The sequence below is a fragment of the Phalacrocorax carbo genome, chromosome 3, assembly GCF_963921805.1.
Source record: "Phalacrocorax carbo chromosome 3, bPhaCar2.1, whole genome shotgun sequence".
In the NCBI taxonomy this organism is placed as follows: Eukaryota; Metazoa; Chordata; class Aves; order Suliformes; family Phalacrocoracidae; genus Phalacrocorax; species Phalacrocorax carbo.
In genome coordinates this window covers 23,483,939-23,505,803 of record NC_087515.1, presented here as the reverse complement: position 1 = coordinate 23,505,803, position 21,865 = coordinate 23,483,939, and the positions used below count along the sequence as shown (strand labels likewise).

General features: G+C 45.2%; 2 long non-coding RNA genes across 4 annotated transcripts; one reads left to right on the top strand and one right to left on the bottom strand.

Moving 5' to 3' along the window:
- Positions 1-144: 144 nt before the first annotated feature.
- On the top strand, positions 145-17,930 carry LOC135312474 (uncharacterized). 3 transcript variants are annotated; one of them, XR_010372020.1, is made up of 4 exons: positions 145-296; positions 13,458-13,613; positions 13,835-16,054; positions 17,846-17,930. It is a non-coding gene; the product is annotated as an uncharacterized LOC135312474 (long non-coding RNA). The 3 variants fall into 3 exon arrangements; XR_010372018.1 differs by lacking the exon at positions 17,846-17,930 and having other exon boundaries at positions 13,835-15,497; positions 15,837-17,794; XR_010372019.1 differs by lacking the exon at positions 17,846-17,930 and adding an exon at positions 16,719-17,794.
- LOC135312475 (uncharacterized) lies at positions 15,788-21,681 on the bottom strand. Its single transcript, XR_010372021.1, has 3 exons — positions 21,335-21,681; positions 20,171-20,243; positions 15,788-19,610 (listed from the first exon to the last, which is right to left on the bottom strand). It is a non-coding gene; the product is annotated as an uncharacterized LOC135312475 (long non-coding RNA).
- Positions 21,682-21,865: the final 184 nt, after the last annotated feature.

The following is a 21,865-nucleotide window of genomic DNA, read 5'->3' as shown; positions in this document are numbered from 1 at the left end:
GACACATTCCTGACAGTTGCACAAGAAGGAACTGAAACTTGCAGAGAAACAGAAGCTCTTGAATTTTGGCAGCATTCAGTAAACTGTCTCCCATTAATAAATAACTGACATAATTTTCAACTTTTTACTCCTTTACAGATGCCTCTAACTTGGCAGCTGGCCTCATCCCAGCCAAGACAGGAGTAAAAACTCCCAGTGATTTCAGCTGGCCAAAGGGTTGAGGTCTGAGGCTGGATAGCTGGATGCTGCAGCACTCAGGGAGGAGCAGGGAGCAGTGGCCACTCAGAGAAGCCTCCGTGAGTAAAAAAGTTCACTCTGATCTTTAAAAAGTTTTTCTCTGCTTTTTAATCTCCGGCATGGATGCACTCCGTGGGAATCTGCTTCCAGCACTGCTTCGCTGACTCCCTTTGCTCATATTTCATGCTAAGGAAAACAAGCTGTGTGGTACGTGGCAGCTGTATGGGTCAGGTTTGGGGAGGTGAAGAGTGTGCATCCATGCAAATCAAACTTGCCAGAGGGGATAAGGCAGTTGCACCTTTCTTTTCTTCTCCCCTAAATCAGCCCCCCACATCCCAGACATAGGCAGGCTCACAGATTAGGGAGCGATGCTGTTGTGCAGCTGCCAGTACTGCATTTGCACTGGGGCTGCATCATTTCTCAGCCCCTGCTGACTTCAGGGATGAAGAAATGTTCTCCTTGCACCTTAGATACATATAGCTGGTGTGGAGCGGCACAGGCACACGGGAAAACAGAAGACTAAAAATCTCACTCCAGTATTTAAGCGTCGAGTGATTTGGTGGCTTGCTGTTCACGGTATATTTTTGCTCCAGTGGCTGAAGGCAGGTAGGAGCAGCACACAGGCTCCAGGAAGGTGCCTGCTTTCCTCTGAAACTCGGAGCCCATCCCAGCAATGTGGTGCTTACTGGTATCAACCTCAGGGGATCTCTTCTGTGCTGTGCAGGATTGGGCCTGCAGCTTATGCGCTGGCCTATTGGTTCAGTGTAAACTTGGAGCAACTCAGGATTTGAAGCACTGTAAGCTGAAGCAGAAATCTGCCCTTAGCAAACGCGCTACTGTTTGATAGGGCTCTGCGCCTGCTTGTTTGATGTAACAACTGCACCAGTTTTCTAACAACAACTTTAAATGCCATTCATCAATAAATCCATTGGGCTGCTTGGCTTGTATTACATGCCACTGATTAACTACCATTAAATTAGCAGTTAGTGTAATCAGATATAAACATTCCTTTGTGGCTAAGCTGTTAAACTTTTTTTCCTTTTTACAATTGCGTGTAACACATGTCGGCACGAGACAGGCTCAGTAATTTCACATTACTGCAGCTAAATTATGTTTGTGGGCTCCAGAAACGCTTCTGGTGCTACCAGGCTCGTAAACACCTACCTGGCAGGGAAAAGCTACAACTTCTGCCCCAGAGCATTCAGGTTTTAACAGGATTCAGCGTAGTACAGTGAGTGAATTTATTACATAAATGTGTGCATGGGCTATGGACAAGCGATTGATAGGAGGAGTTCAGAATTTGATTTGCTGCCATTTGCTGCTTATTTTTCACCCTGGGTCACGTTATTAATTGGTGTAAGTTAGCACCAGACTCGTTACACAGGGACATGAAAGAAAGGTAGGTGTTTGCAGTTTAAAAGGAGAGGGATGTGACTCTGTGTGGCTTTCAGCTCTGGGAATTCCAGAAATTGCAGTCAAAAGTGGATTTAGATTTTTCAAAAGGAGACTGATAGGTATTGATTTGCAGAGTAGAATTAACTATTTATTTTATATGTAGTTCTGCATCCTCTCCATTGCTAGGCATTTTTGTAACTTTTTTAAAGACAGAAATGAAATGCACAGCTGCAGTAATACTCATAAGCCATTTTCTTATATGCCTGTGCAATACAGCGCACAATAATATTACTACTTGAAGTTGCTATCTCAGTGCCAATGTTGAACCAAAAAAAGCTATGGAACAGAATTTTCAAAATGTTAGGGTGGTGTTCTGGGTTTTTTTGTCTGTATTAAATCTGATGATGTTTTTATCACGTAGATGTCATTATATTGGGTTTTAGGTGCCTATATGCTTTAGATCATGCTTGCACATAATTACAGGTGAAAATTTGCACCAACAGATGTTGGTGTAAATAACTTGTGAGCTAGAAGTTGGAATACTAGATTAGCTGTTTTAAAAACTCGGTTTTGCCTCTTTCAAAAAAACATAACATCCAATACACGTAATTCAAGTTGTTGGGTTTTGCTACGGTTTGGGGTTTTTTTTTCATTTTAGTTTTACTGTTTGGAAATACTATATGGATTGTTACACTTTGATAATATGTTGTCATTTGCTCTCATGGAAAACTTTAGTTTCTCCAGCTATGTACAGATGGCTTTCCTGAGCTGTCAGCCCTGAAATGGGAATGCAGGAGAATTCAGCTTAGCTGCATGTGTTGCCTTACATTATGTTTGATGATTTGAAAAACATATGATACAAATGACGTGGGTTTCCAAAACCTAATAGTGGGACACTCTCCAAATGTATTCTCCCTCACTCTGACTATGAGAAAGGGGAATTTATAGGGCTGCTTTTAATATTTTCTTCAGGGGTGTAAACCTGTAGAAACTGGATGACTATGTTGACTCCCTCAATTAACTTTAATCTAATATCCTGCCTATTTAAATTAGTGTAAACATTGGTGTATAGGGTTAAGGGAAAGAGCTGAACTGAAAAAGATTTATTTAAGGATTAGTGTAGTAGCTAAATTAGAATTAAATCCAGGAAGTAAACACCCCAGCAATGCGAGTTGTGGGAAACAAGAGATCACAGCAAAGACCAGCGGTTTGAAACAATAATGTGCCACCATGGGAAGAGAAAGGAAGAAGGGGAGAAACAAGTAAATCAAGCATTACTGTACAAATAAGACTCTAAGCCTATTATTGCCACACAGGTTGTGAGGAAACTCCCAATTAAATGCAACGGAAAGAAACTTTTATCCTTTTTATCTTTCTTCTTGATTTGCTCAGTTGAATTACATTGTGCAGCAAAACACCCACAGTAATTAGAATAAAAGGATAAATTTGTAGATGAATCCCTGAAGGTACAGAAATTATAAAATTTGCTGGCATCAGATTTGCTACAACATCTAGTGAGGGTGTCTTAGAGCCTTTGGACAACAGAACAAGCGAAAAAAAGCAGCTTTGCTCTCTGTTAGGCAGCACTAGGAACGAAATTGACTTTCATGCATAAATGCATGAAAGGTAGTTGGTTTGGGTTTGGTTTTTGTTCCCCCCCCCCCCCCCCCCCCTCAAACTTAGCAGAGATTTTATCTCTGTTTTGTCCAGCAATGCCACAGCAGTTCACAGGGGCTCTGGCTGGGCTTCTGCTCTCAGTGCCAGCTACAAGCCAGCATGCAGCAGGCCAGGGCTTGCTTAGCAATACTGCGCCCAGTGATACTCAGCCCAGCTCCACGCAAGGCTTGCCCTGTTCCCACGCTCACTGACAGTGTTAGGGCAACTGCAGGCTGGCTCCCTGGGTCTGAGAACCAGCCAGAGGTTGCTTCACTTGTATCTTTTTACTGTATGAACAGGAAGGGTTAAGATTTGAGCATATTCCTAGATGAAGCATCTTGGACCCCAGGAGTCCTCTGTGTGCAGAAAGGAGATGACTACACTCTCCGACTATGGAAAGCTGCCTTCCACATTTCAGATAAAAGTACTAAGCCTAACTCTTTGTATTTGCTTAGCAATAGTTTGGATAGAAACATGCCATCTACTAAATTATCACTTTCGGACTTGAATTTTTGTTGGCAATTTGCCTTCAAGGTATCAATCTAATAAAATCGTACTGATTTGGTGAAAAAAATCTGACAAAAATTCAGCCTGGGGTAATATGGCTGAAGGCCACTCTGGCTGACTGATCTGTAAATTACATAAGGGCTTGTTCATTCGATAAATGCAGTTTTAACAGTTTTCTTCCCTATATGTCCAACAGCCTCAGCAACTGTCAGATATCCTCTTTCACTGTCAATCCTTATCAGCAGAAAAATTAGCCCCTTGCTACAGTGCTGCCAAAGAGAGTGGGAATCCTGTGTTGAACTATGTTTTACCCACCATTAGCCAACACAGCACATCAGTGAAAGGCCTGTGAGAAGCATGATGAGGAGGAAGGCAGGCACCTGGCTGGCAGTGCAGAGCTGGGAGCAGGGGTTGGGTAATCTTTTCCAGCAGAACACACAGATTACTTCCCAGCCACATATATAACTCATTTTTTAAATCATTTTGGCAGTTTCTTTGAGCTTTATACCCCCAAAAGACTAAAATGGTCCAGCCAGCTTATTCCAAGGGAAAATGTCTGAATTTCGGTTCCTATGAGCTATTGTCTTGTAAAGGCAGGCAGCTTAGTATTTCATCTTTCTGACTAAAGCAGCTTTTAACAAGCTCGTTCTTGGCAGAAAGTTTTGGACTTAACCATGACTGAAATACATCATGTGTCTTAGCAGCATGCTTTGCATGAACTGCCCCCCCCTGTTTCGCAGGAGGTGCAAAGAAATACTGGTCCAGGGGTGACTTGAACCCTCATAGAATGTCTTCTGAGGGCTCAGTGGGGAGGGGGGAAGTGTGCAGCATCACTCTTCATGTGACATCTCCTTGCTGGACAGGGAAGATAGTTTACAAGGCTGTTACTTCACAGGACAATAATAAAAAATAAATAAAAAACCCCCAACACACCCATGCCAAAAACCCACTCCACAGATTAATTACTCTTGTTCTAATCCTCTTCTCTGACTGTGCACGGAGCACCCTGTCAGGCAAACCTTCCACAGTCTGTCCCGGGTGGATGTGGATGACAAATATGAATGTGACAACTTAGTGTTCCTCATTCATCTTAAAAAAGAGCAGTGACTTCAGCAGTATTACACATGCAGCAATGAGATCTTTGGGTAAAAGCTCAACAGAAGAGTTTGCTAATAAACCTCCCCTGCCTATGTAGTTCAAGCTTTCCCCCTGCCTGACACCTGCTCCATCTGAGCTGCTTGGGTTTAGAGCTTCATCATATTTTTAATAATGTTCCTTGACCGAGTCCTCCAGTTGAGGGGTGCTGCTGTGGCCCTGGGGCACCCCACTGCAGCTCTGGTGATGGAAGTGCTGTGCTGGGGGCAGAGGGTTGAGCACCTGCCCTCAGGGCTGGGAAACAGTCCTGCATGCCCTGCTCTGCAGGGGCTGTGCTGCCCCAGCCTGATGCTGCCCTCATGCCCTGCCACACACACGCAACTGAAAGCAGCAGGTATGGAGAAGGCGGAGGAGCAGGCATATGTCCATCCCTAATCACCATCTGCTTTAAGGTTTTGTTGCTCTTTTTCACGGTGCTCAGTACCTCACTTTGGGATTAGTGCCCCTGGGCCAGCAATCGATATCTTCTTCAAGCTAAGCAGATTCATATTTTTCTGACAACATAGAAGGACTTGGGTCTTTTATGAGAGTCCTTTTCTCAGATGCTGGGGAAGAGAGGTCTTACTATAAGCATGAAGTGGACCGAGTATGTATATAAAGGGCAAAATCTGTCCATAGATAAACTTAGTGAAGTACCACAGCATAGAAATAATTCAACTCTGCTTAACTCTGTTACCTTGGAGCCCTAAAGAGTTACGAGAGGCCCCTTAGTTTCAAATGGAGTATAAAGATAAAGAGTACTATTTCCCAAACACCTGCCCCTGGAAATCAGATCTGAAGAGGTCTCAGCTGGAGTATTAACCCTGAGATGTTCACTGGGCATGTTGGGCCAGCCTGGACCCATTCGTTGGTATCCTGACAGGCGCCCTTCAATAACATACATACTGGGAGTTTATATTATTTAGACTAACACAGTTTGCTGCTTCTACCAGTGTTTGCCATCTCACCAGTTTAGCAGTAGCTTGGAAAGGGGGAGCATTTGCTTTACAGCAACAGAAATCTTAAACTAAGCTGGTGGCCCCAACCCTGCTTTTTGCTGGTATCGGTTCCCCGTGTGGCCACAGCAACACTGGTGTTGGGCGGAGGGAGATGGTTTAGCAGGAGTGAGATGGGGTGGCTAGGGCAGGAGAAGGCAGCGTTCCCTCTGTGGCTGGGCTCGCCTGTGTTTATTTACAGCGCTTGAGAAAGTAGGGTTGTCATGCACGACCCATGCAACTCAGTGGGGCTTTTTCCATTGACATCAACAGGTTTTTGGAGTAGGTCTTTAGTCAGGATCAGTAGGGAAAAAAACATTTTACTTGCGGTGTCTTATGGCCATTGCATTAATCCTGTGTATAAAAAAAAGGTCATATCTGAGTCGTGGTTTCCTCCCCTTGTTTAAATAAATTCAACTGCTTGGCTTCTGAACTCCCCACCAGAGCTCTGCATCGGCCAGCCCTGTTTGTGGAAAAGTCAGCAAGAACCTTTTGGCCAGCGTGGGTTATTAACATAGGAAGCCAACGCTGGGTCAGTTGTCCTTGTTCCTCTTACTGGCTATAGAATTTCACAGCCTGGGATATTAGTAAATATTTATGTTTAATTACTTTCACTTAAGATAAACAACCACAGCCAAGAAAACTACAGAGCAATTTAATGGGTTTTAACTTGCCACACTAAACTGCCTTCTTAAACATAATGAATTATATGAAGTCATCTGGTTTCAGACTCTCTTAAAGAGGTAATTTAATTCAAATAAGGTTGCATATTACTAGCTTCAGTGTCTGAAAACATTTATAGTGCCAGTAACTGTTCCATTGCCCTGGGTTATTCTGCAGCCTGAAAGACAATAACAAGCTAAGCTTAGAAAAGTGTGCTGTGGTTTGGTGTAACTGATAGATGAAATTGCTAGGTTCATCGCCTGAGGTGAGAAGCGCTGAGTGAGTGTGTTCGAGTCTCCTTTTCCATAGTCTCCTCTTCCGTAGTCTTCTTTTCTGTAAGACAGACAAAAACAGGAAAGTAAATAAGGCATCAGCTGCTCAGCAGCAACGTTTTTGAATCCTTTAGACAAGAACACCTTTCTTCCCTCTGCGTCCTAGCTACAATGCTGCCTTTCTTACGTATGGTGATTAGGTTCAGGAATATGTCCCTTCGTCCACTGTTGCAATATGACATAAGGCCACTCATTTTCTCTGGCACCATTGGGGAGCTCATATTCAGGACGAAAATAAGGTGAACGTTGCCTTACCTGCACAACTCTTTTTTTTTTTTCCCTGGCAGGTAACTAATAGAAGGAGCTAAAGAAAAATCCCTGTAGCCTTCCAGGCGGAGATCCCCAGCTGCTAACCATGTGTAGGACTAGGAACATCTATCAGGATGGGTTTTTTTCCTCATGAGACAAACTCTTATCATTGGTTTGAGTTTGGCAATTAAGAGCCAGGTGGTCTTGCCACATAAGCTGTAAAACTTTGTGAGGCTTTCAGTGTCCTTTAAAGTAACTGTGAACTCTAAAGATTCTTACGGGGCTTAAGGGCTTTATTTGCCTAGGACAATTGCACACCTTGTGAAAAAAGCTGTAACCCAAATCCTGAGCATGGTTCTGCCCACTTTCTAGGTGTTGATAGCTAAAACTGTGAATGCTAATTCACATGTTGATTGCTAAGTATATCACCTGCATGTATGTCTATTAACATGTTAGAAGATGCACAGGGAGACCCCCTATATTCTTGATGTTTCTGCAAAGTTTGATACATAACTCACATTTCGCAACTTCACTCATCTATTATGAGCACATGCAATGAATGCAAAACTGAGGAAAGATTACTAAATTAGAAAGCGCTGCAAGTATAATAAACAGTCCAGACATAAATGCAATGCCATCGTACTTTAACTGTTCACCTTGACTAGCTGTGAAGATAATACTTTGCTAACTTTTGAACAGGACTGTGAGCACAGACAGCATTCAGTGGAACTAGCTTTGATTTCAGAGCTCATGGGGTCCCAGTGAAATTACAGTACAAGGTTAATTGACACTGTTTTCCAGTCATCTCCTAGTAGAGATACCTTTTCCCATCAATTAAAGTCTTACCTGGGAACACATTCATTTCCCTTGATTTGTACTCCAGCCTTGAAGGAATTCCATGCATTTCAAGTTGACTGACCGAAGAGTGAATCACTGATCAGTACTTGTATGGGTAACAATATCATCTTTTGGATCATTTAAAATCTTTGAGGATCGCTTCACAGAATGGCAAAGGGTTTCTTTTCAATAACAGACTTGTGGGATAAGGACTGTCTCCTTCCAGGAGGCACACATCTGGCTGATGTGCGGCTTGCAGCCTCTGCAAACTACGTGACTGTATTAATTTTGTCTGATTGCAAGCTCTTCATTTCCATTTACATCCAGCTAGCTCTGACTGCTAATTAATTATGTGCTTTAAAGTTTTACTCTCATAATACAAAAATCACCCCTGGGAGAACACTGCTGAACGTGCTTGATGAATGTATGATCTAGTCTTTAAAATAAGCCATGTATAAAGTTGCTTAGGTGTTCTTACAGAAGACTTCTGATAGGATTAAAAGTGAACACAAAGCAATGGAAAAAAAGAGTGTACAATAGAAGGGATTATATTTAAACCTTTCGAGACGACTGATATTTTTTTGCTTTAAACTCAAACTTGAGTGAGCTGTTGAATGGAGCTCAGATATTTTTTCTTGTCAGGACGTAGCAAAAAAACCTGAGATCACTAAGGTATTTGAGCATGTTGAGCATGAAATTTTCATTGCTCTCTATGCTGCATTTTAACTATGTCTAAAACCCAGTATTCTCTTCTAAGGGTACTTAGCCATCTTCTAGGAGAACTAATTTCATTTAAACTCATGGTCAGTAATCAGTCTGGAAATAAATCCATTAATTTTAATGCAGTAAGTGCATGTATACATTAAATTTTATTGCTTTGTCTGAATTTAAAAGGGCAAAAGTAGGGCAATTTCAGGGCAGTGTACAGTTGCAGGTGCCTGTACTTTACTGCTCACCTCTTAAGAAAGGAGCACTCAGCGTTTCAAACTTCTAGCCCTGTGTAACATTGAAATAAATTTCAGTGCTGCATGTCACTGAAATAACATGGAAAAGGATCAGAAAGATTTGGATCAAGCTTTTGGACTACACCATCTCTGTGTGAGGATCCTCTTACCTCAAGATACATCATCTATAAAGTGCACAACAGACTTGACAGTGTACTACAATTACAATCAGTAATGACACAGATTTCATGAGTCCTGAAACTTGCTACCCAAGATTGATAAATGTAAAGATCTATTGAGCCAACTATAAATGCATTAAAGAATGCATAATAATAAGAGTGCAACCAAAGCCAAGAATATTTCTGTTTTTTCAAAGGCTTCCAAACATTTTATATACCATAAGATCATATGCAGAGTCAAGGCATTGCATTTCAAGTTAAAGCCAGACATTCAGCTGTAACTTTGGATGTATGGATTGGAATCAAACACAATATTTTCACATTACTTGAGTTTAGACTTCCTTTGTTTTTTTATGTTCCTGTTCAAAAGAAAGGAAATCCCTGATACCAAGACAAGTAATCTGTGTTCTGTGCCAATAAATCATCGGGGAATTTGAAGCAGGTAGATTTTAAGAGGCCCTTTTAGGACTCTGAAAAGCAATGGGTGACATTAGATTGATCTTAATGAGAGTTGCAGGTGCTCAGCTTTTAGGACGAGGTCATTTCCCGTGTGTTGGCACAATGACAAAGATGGAAGACTGAATGGTTCTTCTAATTCACAACTCAGTAATATATACTCCTTAACTGGAAACGGCTGAAAAGATACCTTTGGAATGCTCTTGGTGCCCTAACACGTCCTGAACACTGCAGCCAAGACTCAGCATCACTAAAATAATAGAAGCAAATAAGAACCTGCTAGCCAGTAATCAACAACAGCTCCTTTCCCAACCCGTATGTTTTGGTTACATGTTTAATAGAGATTTTCCGTGGCTTTGTTGCCATCCTGACTGCGGGGGGGGGGAAAGAAGACCCAAACCCAAAACCAACAAGCAGTATAAATGCAAGCCTTTGTATTTAATTTTAAAGAGAAAAATTGCACAGGTGGAGACTGGAGAGGCTGAGATGTCTCTCTCAGCCTTCTGGGAAGGCACAATTTTGGCAACATGTCCAGCTGTGGGCCAGGCCTAAAACGCCATCTAAAATTACCTAAACTTCCTTGTTCTTCTCTTGACCTGTTTGTAGTCACAGCTAGATTATTCAATACAAATTCCCTTGAATAAACATGCAAATAAGACCAAGTATTTACATTTCAAATGGATCATCATTAAGGTTTCAAGCTGTCAATAGGACCAGCACAGGAAAATGTTATTATTAGACCTGAAAGTCTTCAAGGGAATGTGTGAGAAGAAAGGCTAATATCAGGGGACCAGTAATCTGTTCCTAGCTGGCTTTTAATTCCGCTTAGCAAACATGAATGTTTTTGAGTGTTGAATGAAGAAGCAAGCTACAGAACCTACACCATGCGTTTAAACTACAGCTGGCTGGAGTACTATATGCCTGAAGGCAACGTTTTTAAGTTCAAAAGTAAACATTTGGTTTTTTATAGAGAAAATTAGTTGTACAGCATGTTTGTTTTAGTATACTGCTACCCAGTCCAACTTTTAATTGAAAAGTATTAAAAAAATAACCCTACTTCCACTGACAGTATGCAGTTTCCTAGAGCCGCATGCTGGCTAGTAAACATCAGTCCTCTGGGCCAGGTCTGGAAGACAGGGGTCAGAACTTCTATAACTTAATATTTTTCAAGGCACCCTAAAGACTTCCTCTTACCTATCCCATGTAAATTGTTCACAGCCTGCTCCAAAGAGGAACTCCCCTGCAGGACTTTGACCATGCCTGTAAACTGATAAAAAACCTCTCCCTGGAAACTTCCCCTGGTGAACCCCGCCATAATATTTTATTGTCTTCGATCCTAAGCATATACACAGGGATCCTTTCTGGTAAAAACGCAGGCAATAAATAATACTGAGCAAGGAGAGGTCTATGCACTGAACCTTACTAAGGAGCGATGGTGGCATTTTGTAGTTCTTCTTGCTGTTGGATTAAAGTAGTAAAGGGAGCTTTCTAGTGCTGCTCCAAATGCCAGCACGTGCTGACCTGCAAAGCTGTCACATAGCATTTGCATGCAATTTTGGACATTTTAGTATGGCCTGCTTAGATTTTATTTCTTATAATTGTGGGCTTTTTTTGTTTAAGTAAACTTTTTAAATGCGAGGAAAACCTATGCTGCACAATGAGGTATTGAGAACCATGTGTTCCATGGTACAGAAAGATATGTTATGATTCTTATCTTCTTGAGACTGTGAAAAAATAGTTCTTTGTCCTCAAACTCATTAAAAAGTTATTTAATAAAGAACTTGAAACCATTATCAATATTTACAAAAGAAATGCTTGAGAGCTGAGTTATATGTTTTGAAATTCACAGAAGGCTCAGTGCATTGAAGCAACAATATACGTGATAGGAAGTATAGCTGACATTTTCCAAATATAAAAACCAGATGATGGAAGGTTTAATTTCTATGAATTGGAGCAGTAGCTGAGAGCCTACTAATCGCTCAGGAGTATTTTCAGCCTATCAGGGTACTCAAAGAATATAAAATTCTCAGCGTTTCTGGAAAAGCAGTTCAGATCTATGTCATTTTGCTAGATTCAAAGGTGTCTCCAGTCTTTGACCTAGATTTGAGGACTAAAACAATTTTTAATTTGTTTTTTTCCTGAATAGCAGCATATTTTTTTTTAATTCTCAGGGTAAATACAGCCAAATTATCAAGGAATATTTTATGAATAATAAAGGACTTTTTAACACAAGTATATAGTTTTTCTACTTGCAAAACAATGCTGCTCACTTTATTGGCTGGTATTAATTATGCTTTAGAGAAAAGTAGGAATAAAAAGCCCCGCGCAAATCACAACCACATTTGACTGAGGGTACATCCATAAGGAACCTGCAAAATGTTGTGAGAAAAACACCTCCACAAAGAGATGTAGTCATTAGCTGCCTCTCAAAGCACCTGAAATATCCTCAGAAATCCTTCCAACCCTTAACCCAGAGGTGCCCAAACCCTGTTGGCAGGTCAGTCTCGGCCAGCCAAGGCTACAGCGTGCTCACGTTCCCGCTGGGCACACGCCAAGCCATGCAGGTGTGAACACACAGGGAGGGCCTGACCCTGCAGCCTTCCTTAGGGGCTCTGCCGGCCTCACAGGGCACCGCAGGGCATCTGTGAGTCAGAGCATTTACTTTCCTAAAGCTGACATCAGCAGACTGGCCTTAAAATCCACCTTTTTTTGTGCTTTTAGAGTTAAATGTGCCCCAACTTCTAGAAATGTGTGTGCTGTGTGTCTCTGCTGCTTCTGTTCATCGTTTAACCAGGGACTGACTCTCAATTCTCTTACGCAGCAGCTGTTAAAAAACACCAGAGTACAGAATAACTTCTGACATAGTTACACATAGGTACACAGCCCAGCTTTAGTAGTCATGATGAAGGGAATCCTATTGTACTCTCCTGCCAGAGTACTCCAGCAAGAGATGAGGGATTGGGGATGAACCCTGTTCATGCAATACAGGGATCCAGGTACGTCCGTCTGCTGGATGGCAGGTGAAATTCCTAACCACTAGGTTACAGGATGGGGTAGCAGTACAGAGCCTCAGTGTCTGGTCTTTCACAGCAGCCGCTTGCCATGGGGTGTTTCAGTGTCTGAATCACCTTTCAGCCTTAAGCCAGGCACCTATAATGCACTTTGTACTTGCTGATGAGCTTAAGCAGCTCTTTTCTCAGCCTGACAGTGTTCCTGACCCCAATTCATAGGCTGTTATCTCTCTTGGGATGCCCAGGCACTGCTGGCGCACAACATGAAGATAAAAATCCTGAGTGACATGGCACCATAAAATTGGCTGTTGTACAGCTGAGGTGCCTCTTGTACTTCTATAGCCACAGAACCTTGGTTATGCCAACCTTGTTCATACCAATATCACTCAGAAGCAGAAAGATCAGTGCTGAAGCAGGTTAGGATCAGAACTGGGACCAAAAATGCAGGGGATGAGCCCTGCACAAGTACAGCGATGGCCTGTTGACCATGTACTTACTATTACTGCTGAAAAATTCTCATCTGGGGTCTTCAACTACACACACAGATATGCAATTAGCAAAAGTAGTTATGTGAGATGTTCATCCACATGATATGTGAAAATCCTGAAGTGTTTCTGAGTGCAGATCCTGATGTGCTTTTAAATATTTGTGGTTGTTGGTTTTTTTTTTCACATGATGCAGCTGGTTTTTTAAATACATGATGCAGTGTTGATGCTGTGCTTTTTCACCATGAGTGTACTTCACTGCTCATGCTGTCAGGACTATATATTTCCTACACTATAGCAACAGTTGATTAAAATATATTCAGGCAAAAGAGAAAAAAAATCCCATCTTTTATTTTTAATTCTTACTTACATTCCAGGGACTTTAAATCTATACTTTAGCAGGCTTGAAAATGGTCTAACTGGAATGAAGAGATGGCAACAGGATCACAGAATAGATGCAGCGACCGGTATCACTGCAGAAAGTGGGAGACTGACCACCGAGTGCATTAGTTTTCCCAGAAGTTTCCAGCTCGGTGAGTATTCAATCAATATGCTAAGGCTGAGCTTTAAGCAGTAGTTGGATGAGGTCTAATCCATACATCTGGAAACAGCCTGTGTATCCCAGAGAATACGTGCAGAGGGGGCTGCTCTTGTATTTGTCCCATGTGTTTGCTTTTATTTGATTTTGTATTTGGGTGGGAAAGGGAAAGAGGAAATTCTCTGACATTTTCACATGCTTTTTTTTTTTTTTAAGTGAGAAACAATTCAAACATCTTGTCTATTCAAACGAGAAGCTGTAAAGTGACCTGACATCTTTCCTGGACGCAGTCTTGAGTAGTCTCATAGAAACTACCACATTGCCATCTCTAAGAACCACTGCTGCGATTATCCTGCCAGCATCCTTGGAGGTATGTACCAAAGGCATAGGAATAAACTACAGATCCAGGCCTTCCTCTTTGCCATGCCTTTGTGAACTGGTAGACAGCAAGAAATCATCTTCTGAGTACAAAATACTCTGCTCCTGATCCTTTCCATTGCTCTATGCTGCTGGAACAACTAAGATCAGACAACTTCTTCCTGTACCTCTCCAGAATGGCTCTTGTATCTCTGTCCTGATTTTAATCCAAAATTGTTTAGGCCCTCTAAAAAAATACTACTGCTACAAAGGATTTTATGCCTGGCAAAATATCAGCATTGGTTATCTTCTATAACCACTTATAAAAGCACACAGCTCCTAAATCTCTTCAAGACTATGGAAACAGAGAAATTAAAATAAAACCATTGGTGGTGATTAATTATGCCTGGATTAACAAAATGCCAGCCTTTTCTAATTGTTCTGGGAGCCAGGAGGAAAGGAATCAGCATTGCCCTGCTGGAAGTAGCTCAGATTGCTGCAGCTGATCAGCATGGTCCTCAAAAGCCCAGAGGAGGAGGAGGACAGGGTTGAGAAGGTGCCATTTTCTCTGCTGGCAGGAGGAAGGAGCAGGAGGGACTTGCTGCATGGAGGGAAAACGGGGTGTGCTGGGAGAAGCAGGCTTAGTGGTGAAGATGGGAAAGACAAGAGGACCATAAGTGGAGCCTGGAGAGATGAGCACTAAAGACTTGGCGGAGGCAGCTGTACCTCCCACCGCACCAGGGCAGTGAGGCAGGCAGAGGGCAGCCACTTCCAGGGAAATGCCGGGGCTCTGCCTTTGCATTTGGAAGTCAAATACTTGAGTTTTAGTCTTTTCTTCTTTAATGCTGCAGCTGCCCAGAGCCACAGGTTGTCCCAGACTCTGGCCTATCCTGATTCCTCAGAACTAGCTCCCAGAGCTTTTTTTTGGATGGTACTTATGGAGAAAGTGATGGTGGTAATGGTAAAATGTACCAATTTTAAACCATCAATCCCAAGCCACTCCGTGACCTTCATGTTTGCATGACTATGCACTACGGACATGTAGCATCGTTCTTGTTGCAAATGTTACCATGATGTTGCCTGAATGTTTTGCTTCCCATAATAACTCAGTGAACCATAGCCAGAGAGAATCACGCCTCAGGCTCAGCGGCAAATACAGCACACAGCCCTGGCCTGCAAAATCTCTCCTTTCCGACCTGATCCTTCGCAGAACCCCTCGTTACACATGCTGGGTGTTTAGACCCTGTGGTGCTGAAGCTGTTTTTTCACTTCTGAGCAGGCCCTCATTTGATGTCCATTCATAATGCTCCACAAATCAAGCCTACTCACACCTGGAGCCCCTCCCCCTGCATTAAAGTATTAGGTTATTGTTTATTAGGCTGAATGGCTATTATGTGCATGCATGTACGGTTTTTCATTTCAGATTATGAAAAAAAAAAAAAGAAGTAAAAGGAAGAATTCCAGGAGTGCCCACAAGCCAGGAAGAGCTTGGATCGAACCACAAATGTGGGGACTAGGCAAGGTGGTGTGATTCACTGGGAGGAGGGAGCCCTGGGTTGTCTCCTGGCTGCTGCAGGATCAGCGAGAAATCACTTCCCACATGCATGTGGACTTCTCACTTCCCACCCGAAGTGGTTCGCTTTGGGGGGAAAAGGGGACTTTTTGGGAACTGGCACCTCACCCTCTACTCTGGGGTCCTCTGATGCTGGGGATGCGGGGCATTTCTAATGTAATATAAATCATCAGATGAAAGAGGGGATTTAAAAACAATTTCTTTTGTGGCTGGTACTTCAAAATACTTTACAAGTCATATCAAGAGGATTTTTTAAAATCTTTCTTTATGAGTTGCTTTCTTTTCCAGAATAGTATCCTTGGAAATGACCCACTGGGTAAAAACAAAACAATAATAAATCCCTGTGAAAAACAGCCATTTGAATTTCCATGAATGTCATTACCTTCAAAAGCCATGGGAGCCTGTGCCAAGTTTGGATGGCACTGTGGAGAAGACAGAACAGTTGGAACAGAGGGCTGGCAGCAATGAGATTACAAAGATACCACCAAATGTTGTCCAGACTGCTGGTAAGTACATTTCTCCACGTATCAGGCTCAAATAAAGAGCTTGCAATGTAAATTCAGGCCTGCGCCAGGTCACGATGCTGCCGTTCACATCAACAAGGTACAGCAAGACACAGTTACACTGCGAGTGAAATCAGTAGGAAGAAAAAGCCACAGCGTAAACAACTCACCTAAATACTCCATGGCAGTAAGTTCAGGCAGCTGCCTGTGCCTTTACCCCATTACACACTAGATGAAGTGACTATTATTTGCAAATAGCTTTTTGCACCCCAGCTGTGCTGGCAGGTTTTGCTTTTCCAGGTGCCAGGCAGCACCCAGGAGCTTGCATTCTTAGACTAAGAGGGCTTGAGGCTTGCGGCCATGTCACTCTCATCAGACCAAACACGTAATTTTTGAAATGCTTGTGAGAGGTGACCTAGAGCCTTTGGCATGTCCGCAGGGAAGAATCAGCCATGGGAACTCACAGCAGCTTTTTTAAACAATTACTGGAGGAGCTTGCAGGGCTATTAGTCACAGGCTGATAGAGGGGTCTGCCCTATGGCAGCTCAGTCTTTCCTCCTGGCATAACTAACTAGGGGAGCTGGGCAGCAACCAGGAGGCATGAAAAAGTACTTGAGATGCTTGGAAGCATTTGCCTGCCCTCAGCTAAATACCCTCACTTTTGCAGACAGGTGGAACAGGCCCTGTCCTTTCGCCAGTGCCCGCATGCCAGGAGGAGCAGGAGCACTGCTGTAGGTTTTGAAGGTGTATTCCAAGCTGCCCTCACGCTTCTGCACACGGTCCCGCCAATTTATTAAACTCTTCTGAAGTTGCTCCTGACCTAAGCTAAGTACTTTTCTACTGACATCAATTTTTGCCACATCACTATTCACCCCCAGGTTATTAATAAAGCATTAAACAATATTGGTCTGAGTCCTGCTCTCTAGGGCACCTCATTATTAATCTCTTTCCCTACTAGAATTGGCCATTTATTCCATACCCATTTATAACCAGATTTTAATCCATGACAGCACTTTACCTCTCACTTTGTGGTTACCAGGTTTCCTTAACAGTTTCTTGTATGTGTGTTTATCAAAAGGCTTTTGAATGTCCAAATAAATTATATCCCCTGGTTGTTCTTTACCCACTATTTTAGTAACTCTTAAAAGTATAAAAGGCCTGACTGGCAAGATTTATTCTTGTAGCAGCTATGTTACTTTTTTCCTTTGCTTGAGACTTGATATTTCCCTGCAGACTGTGAAATATTTAGACCAGTGACCCTCTGAATCTTGCGGTGTGAAGCAGCACCAGATATGTTGTCGATGTTTAATTAAAAATAAAAGAGAATGTAATATACTGCTGACTTTCCCAACGACTTCCTTATAATGAGGTGGGGCTAATAAGGCAAAATTTCCATGAGCTCAGCTGTCTGTGTAAATATTTACAGGGTCTTTATCGCTTTAGGACCAGACTTCCACACGCGTTAATGGGGTTATCCTTGTAACACCTCTCTGATACAGGGAAGCTTTAATCCCAACTGCCTGAAGAATCAGGGCACGCTGACATCTGGCACATAAAAACCAAACTGCAGTGCTTTGAGAATACAGGTTAGGAGATAAAACACCTTCTCCCACTTACAGATGCTGTATTCACAAAAAAAATGCAAGAATCATCACAATTCACACATATAATCAAAGAGGCAGGGTACCCCAGTGTCTCTTCCCAAGCAAGCTCTCTGAACCCCGAGCTCATTTTTCCCGTTGCCGCAGGTAGAGTCCAAGCTTTTTACTTTTTGCAGACTGTCTGTGCTTGCAGGTTTTTGCTGGCTCTGCTAGTGACCATTTATTTTGGACTCACACCACACATCCAGTGTTTCATTATGCATTTTTGCTCCAGCCAGAACTAATACAATTGGCTGCATCTCAGCCTGCTTCAGATGTACAAGGGAGTGGGTTTCCTGAGAGAAAAGGAAGAAACAACATCAAAAAAAGAGATCTTGTTTAAAGTAAAAAGCACTACAAAGATTTTGCCATGTAAGAAAACTTACAAAAGGCTACAAAATATGCATGTGCAGGGGCCTGTCACTGGCCCCACATCCCTGAGGAAAGAGAGGCTTTCCACCCTGCCCTGAGAGCCGACAAGACCTTGGCAAAGCAAGGAATGACGGAGAGGTTGGATATGGAGGATCCCTCAGCGAAAAGGCATGCAGGACATGGACTTGCGTTTTCAAGGGACTTCTGGCCTCACGGCTGAGGCTGGGCTTTCCAAAAAAAGCTCTCCTTCTGCATAAGCAGCCAGAACAGGTGGCCAGGAATTCAAAAGGTTATGAAGTCCTCTAAAAAAAATTAACTCTTAAGTGTCAAAGGGGGAGCGATGTGAGTGCAAAGCACTTCTGGAGGAACAAACTTCCCCAGCAGAAGCTCTGAAGGATTACAGCTCCCCCAGACATATTTCCAGTTGTGGTTTTTAAGTGAGATCTCGAAGCTGTCCACGGTTGAAAATGTGGGACTCCATTTTTAGGCTGGGAGTCAAAATCCCTTGAGACCAACAGTGGGACTCACTTGAAGATGCCTCCTTGTGGATGTAAAAGCAGGGATCGTTATGCTTAGCTTGGCAGAGTTCATTGACTCCATAGACCAGCGATGCCCATCCTGCTGGGCTGGGAGCGCAGAGGGGGACAGGAGCATGGGTGCTTGATGCTGCTGCTGGCCGGGTTGGGATGCAGACTCTCAAACCTCTTTCCTGTCGCCCGGTCCTGAAACACAACCTTTGCCTCCAGAACAGCCTCGGCTCCTGCAGCAACAAGGTTATTTCCCCAAGGAGCAGTCAATATATTGCCACCATCTTAATCTTGTTTAGCGTGGTAGCATGGTTTTAATTTTTCCGTGTTTGATCCCTCAGCTTTAGGAATATTGATAGAAATAGGGACTGTGAAGATCAAATAAAGAGCAGCCTGTTGCATATGAAAAAATACCCTTCAGTCCTCACTCCCTCCGCGGTGATTCAGCTTTTCCAACTGCGCTGCCGAGATAAAAGGCTTGCACGTGAGCAGAAGTGTTAGCAAGGTCTGTAATGCTTTCAGCGCACCGTCTTGCAAAAAAGCCTTGGCTGGGGGAGCAGGTATCGGCTACTCCTAAGCCTCCTTCGTCGGGGGGGGTGGGGTAGGGGGGTGGGGGGGCGGAGGTGCAGCTGGGGATGCAGAAAACGCTTTTGCTCCGTTTCCACGCCGGCGCGGGCTGTTTGCTGGAGGCTGCAGCTCGCTGTTGACTTTAGTCGGTAGCTCTGTTTATGCGCCCGTGTTGGCTTTCCTGGCAGCGCGGTTTAAGGAGGCTGCCAGCCCCGCCTGGCCCGGCCGAGCATCCCGCCTGCCTCGCCCCGCATCAGCGGCAGGCCCCTGGCGTGGGGTGATTAGAAACATGGAAGGGGCTTTCTGTCATTTGAAATCTGTCTCTCAACATCAAAGTGCTCCGCGCTAGTCGTCCTCCAGAGGTCGGCTCCCATATCTAAACGAGTGATGTATTTCATGGTATCGGTCGGGAGGGATATAATGAAGAAAACCGGCTTTGATATGGGGCATGATCTGAAAAAACAGGTGGGCCACTTTAATGGGTTGCGGAGTGTCTGTTTTGCAGTCCGGTTGTGTTCCCGTAAACTGCGCAAACACGGCGGGCGCGCAACTTTCGCGGGCGCGCAGCCTCCGCGGCGTGTTTCTGGGGAGAGGCGAAGGGAGATGCAGAAGGGCTGCTCTCCTTAAATCACTGCCTCCTCGCGGTGACAAGTAAAGCTCGATTCCCTCCACACCCCCCCCTTCGGCTGCAGACCCTCTCCTTCCCGTCCTGCAAGAAGAGCGGGCACTGCCTCCACCCCGCGGAGATGTACCCCCTCCCCCAACACACCCAGAGCCTCCAGGGGTGCAGGTGCCCTGCGAGGTACCCGGCAATGCCAGCCTCACCTTCCGCCCGCGCCGGCCCTGCCAGGGCCCCATAGCCTCTCCCCCGGGGCCGCCTGCGTCCCCTGCGCCACAACCCGCCTTCGTGGGGGGCACGGCCCCTCGGAGGAGCCGGCTCCCCTCTCCAGGAGGCTCTTGGCCTTGGGTCGCCCCCGGCTTGGGCTGTAAGCAATATTCCGCTGAGCTCATACCGCTTGCTGGTAACGTTTCCAGCGCCTCCTCCTTTCTCGGCTTGCACAACCGCTCCGACTTTATTCTGACTATCTGTGCAGTAACAGAAAGTGTTGGCTAACATCAACCAAGCTATAAATCCAGCCGAGCGTGCACGTTTCAAGTGCTCACGGGCAGATCGCCGTGATTTCCCCGGGGGGCTCTCAGGACGGCGGGCTGCGCGCCCGCTGCGCGCCTGCTGCGCGGCGGCTGCTCTTGGCTCGGGCAGCGCGCACTGCAGGACCCTTCCGCCGTGACTTCGCCTGCAATGTGCGATTTAAGGTGACCGGCTGGATAATATTGCGGGGTGCCTTCTCGGGAGCCCTCTGCCCCGCCGGTGGGGAGGAGATCCGGTACCTTCTGATCTCCCAAACCCACCGGGGGAAGGCAATCCCCCCCTACGGGGGTGGGGGGATCCCACTCAAAACGGGGAGGGCTGCAGGTGTCCCAACAGCTTTGGAAACGCAATTCATTTACTTTGAAAAAAAAATTATCCCGGCCTGCAATCCTGTCCTCTACACCCGTGAAATCCCACTGAGAACTGGGAACGGGCTGGCTCGGGAAACCGGCAACGAAGCTGCCCGGGCATTGAATGGTAAAAAACCCGCTGCTCCCGATAGATAAGAGTATAAGCAACTGGAGGGGAGGGGGAACCCCAGATCCCCCAAAACTCAAACAACAAAAAAAGCACTATGCCACCCCCGTGTTATTTTTATTTTAATTTGTGATTACGCGCCCTGCCCGCACGCCCCCCCCCCCCCCCCCCGTTATTTTTATGCGGCTCTTAGTGCCGGGCTCTGGGAGCCCCACCAGCGGGCAGCTGCCCGCGCCATTGCCAGCCCCCGTGTGCGGGGCGCGGGTGGGCCCTGCCGCCGGTGACCGCGGAGGGCCCGCGGGAGGCAGCGACGGAAAGACGAGCCTGCTGGGAGCGGCGGTGCGTGTCCCGTATCCCTTCCCAGGACCGGGCGGGCGCGGGGGCCCGGGGCTGAGCCTCCCCGAGCTCCGCTTTCTGGAGGAAACGCTGGCCATCGCAGCACGCTGGCCCCTGGCAGCCGTCGCCCATGTGTTTTTCCTTTTTATTTTGTTTTTTTATTCTTTCTCCCCCCCCCCCCCCCCCCCCCTTTGGTGTGTCCGATGTGTATTACCTGAACGGCTCGTCCCTTTCCCTTATTGGAAACGATTTCCCGCTTCCATTGTGGTGAACTTTGCCTCGCCTGACTCTTTACGGCTTTTCTCTTGTTGATAGGCTTTCCTTTGTGGAAGTTTGGCGGGCTGATTGTATTTGTTAATTAGTTGCTAACAGCATCGTAATGTGGGCTTGATGGATAACCATGTCATTAGCACTCACCCCTGCAATTCACATTTCCAACAGGGCAGGGGCTACCCCATGCCGAGACCGTGATTTGTGGCTGGAGCCTCGTGTGCGTGACAGGCACCCAAGCCCATCCCTCCGCTCCCCTGCCCAGTGTCGTGCCGGAAAAGGCCATCGGAAACCCACTCCTTTCTGTGGGTACGTGGGTGCTTGTGCCACCCCCGTGCCGTGCCCCCCCGCCGCTGCCAGAGACGGGACATCCCGCACGCACCGCTGCCGGCGCGACACGCGTGGGAAGGACCACAGCCCCGCAGCTCCCGCCTGGCCCGGCGGCAGCGCCCGGGGCCCGCCCTGACCGGCAGCC